This window comes from Pyricularia grisea (assembly GCF_004355905.1).
Source record: "Pyricularia grisea strain NI907 chromosome Unknown Pyricularia_grisea_NI907_Scaffold_8, whole genome shotgun sequence".
NCBI classification, from domain to species: Eukaryota; Fungi; Ascomycota; class Sordariomycetes; order Magnaporthales; family Pyriculariaceae; genus Pyricularia; species Pyricularia grisea.
The window spans coordinates 1,062,800-1,066,308 of NW_022156721.1; positions in this window are offsets into that span (position 1 = coordinate 1,062,800).

Here is a 3,509-nt window from a genome sequence, read left to right on the forward strand (position 1 = left end):
TAATATTTCTGGCAATATTTTAAAAAAAGTTTAAAAATATCGTATTTGTTGTAAATTATTGCTATTATTAACGGTATTCGTCCATTTATCGAAGTTTCGTTCGGGTTAATTCCATAATTAAAAAGAATTGTTGCATATTTAACGTATCCTTTAATAATTGTTATATATAGCGCCGTACGTTTTTCTAAATTGCAAATACGAATATTAGCGCCATATTTAATAAATAACCTAATTATATCCGCTAACCTGCCAAAATAAACCGAAATAAAAGGATTATTACGGAAAAAATAGGGAAAAACTATAAAATCGGGGATTACGCCTATAACCAAAATAATTTCGAAAATTTTATAATTATAGTTATTTACCGTATATAAGATTGTAATACGACCAATAATATTTATATTATTAATATTAAAATTATAATATATTAAATTTTTTATATCGGTTAATTAAACGCGTATAATGGCCTAATCCAATACGGTTCGGCCTTAGGTATTTTTAAAGTAAATAGCGTTCGGGTTTTTTTTAAATTCGGCTATAAAATTTTCCGAAAAAAGGTGCAAAACAATTTTGTAAACCGGTTAATAATTTTAATCTTCGATCCAATTATTATTAAATCCTTTTCGAATATACGATAAAATTTTAAATTCCTTATTATTATATTTTAAACGGAATAAAAAATCCCAAATATATCCATATAATTTATATTAAAATAACTTATTAATAATTATGGACGTGGTTTAATGGGTATTTTATTATATTAACACATTTATTTTCGGTTTATTGGTATTTTTTAACTAATTAAAAACCGTACAATTTCAAATTAATACATTTTTTTATAAAAAGCCTATTAAAATTTATTATTTCCAGTTAAATTTAATTTTAAATTAGCGTAAAAAACGGAAGGAATGGAGCAACGTATTCGAATTAAATTAAACCTTTATATATTATTTACGTCGTTTGGGGATATAAATCCGTATATAAACAGGCGTTTTAAGCTTTCGACGTTCCCTTCGGTCGCAAATATAGTCGAATTAGCCGTATTTGCAATTTCGTATTATATCGTAAATTAAAAAAAGGGGCTTAAAATAGGTAAACCGATACGCAAAAAATAATTAGCAATTGTAATATATGGAATTTTAAATTTGCTGGCCAAATTATATATCGTATTTATATTATTTAATAATTAAAATAATATAAATAGTAAAAACAAATTCTCGTTTAAAAATAAAAATTTAAAGCCGTTTATATAGCGTAATCGCGTATAATTACAAAATAGCTTACCAAATTACCTTAGTAAATTTTCAAATATAAAAATGTTTTAAAAAATAATATATATACAATTTTTAATATTGAAAATTGGATGGTTAATTTTTTTCCGTTTAATCCTTATCGCCCCGTATTATATCGTATCGCCGGTTATTAAAAAAAGGGAAAATTTATAATATTTCGTAATAATAAAATGGGTAGAACCCGCAATTTCGATTGGAAATAAATAGTAAAATAAATCTTTATTATCGTTATTTGGCGAATTTTTGGGCATAATCGAAATAATATTAAAATTAGGGCTAATAAAAACGTAAATTAATTAACCAAACAATTAATCCGGTCTTATATCGATAAATAAAATTATTATTAATTGTATTTATATAAAAATAAATTGGGTTTTTATACCGATAATTGTTCGTTCGAGATTTATTAAACGGGTTTTCCAATCGGCCAAGTTTCTATTTGGCCCAAATACGGAATTAAAAAGAAATAAAATAACGAATAGCTTTTACCGTATTATTATTAATATACCTTTTATAACGTTAATTAAAAAATTTTTTAATAAAAAAGGATTAGGGATTATATTCGTACCAAAAATAATATATACTAAAAAATTTAAATTTTTATTCCCAATATTTTTAATATATATATACCAAAAAACTGTATTAAAAATAATAATTCGGACGCTAACCTTAATATCGTTTGGTATTAATTTCCAATATTTTACGAATAATTTCCAATTCGAAATTCGGAAATGTTGGGCAATTGCGATAATAGGGCCAAAATTAATATCCAAATTATCCCTATTTTCGAAATATTTTAATTTGGCCGTAAAAATAATAATATTACGAATATACGTATATTTTTTACCTTTATTTTTATTATTAATAACTAAATTAAATAAAAATATTATAAAATTTTTTTCGGCTTTTTTTCATAGCGAATCTTAAAATCTCGCGTTTATTTATTTTTACCATCTCGTTAAATTAAAAAATAAAGCAAAAATAAAGGTCGAAGGTGCAAAACGGAAATACGGGTTAAAAACGCAAAACGCAAGTAAGGGGTAAAAAAAAAAACGCAAATAAGGGTTAAAGAAATTAAAACGTAATTAAATATGAAAAAAATAAAAACGCAAATAGGTATTAAAAAAAATAAAACGCAATTAAATATGGAAAAAATAAAAACGTAAACAGGGGTTAAAAAAATTAAAACGTAATTAAATATGGAAAAAATAAAAACGCAAATAGGGGTTAAAGGAATTAGAACGCAAACGGGGTTAAAGGCACGAAAGCGAAAATAGGGGTCGAAAGCGTAAAAACGCAGACAAGGGTCGAAGGCGTAAAAACGTAAACAAAGGTCGAAAAAATTAAAACGCGGATAAAAAATGGGGGAATTCGGGTTTTTTTTTAAAATGGTGGAAAAATTGGTAAATCAAATAACAAAAAATAAAAAAAAACGAAAAAAATAAAGGTAAAAATTAGGGTATATTTAGTGGAAAATCGATTTCCGCCCGGCCGATAGCCTTTACGACGATAATTTGGTTATTTGCCGTAAAATAATTCTCCATTATCGTATTATTAAATGCTGTACGTATTATTACGGCCCACCCAATTACGGGATCTTATAAAACGTTTTTACGATTTTCTCAAATAATAATTAACATATTATATATATTTAAAAAAACAAACATTACCGGACTTTATATTAAATACGCTAATTATAACGGGCGTTTTATTATATATACAAATCGGCAAACTGTAATCGCAATCGCCATTTCCAAAAATGGCCGTAAAAACCACGAATGGTAAATAATTATATTTGTTTAATGGCGTCGCTTATAGCAATTACGTAATACTTACGAACGATTAATTTAAATAATCGCATTTCCCGGCCCCATACCCCTTATATTATCCAATATTCGAAACTAACCATACGGAAATAAAGTAAAATAAAACGGTATTTTTAAAATATTAAACACGAACGTAAAATATAAAAATGCAAAAATTACTTTGATTACCTTATTTATTTAAAGTGGAATATGGCGTTCGTTGGTATAAACATCCCATAATATTATATAATTAATTAAAATCTCCTTATTTTTGTTATATTATATTATTATACTTTTGTTAAAAAGGAAAGGTAAATTTTATTTTTTAGTTTATTATTCGCGCGAAAGCATCCATAAAACAAATTTTAGGTTTTGTTGCTCATAATAATAGGTTATAAAATTAAAATTAGTT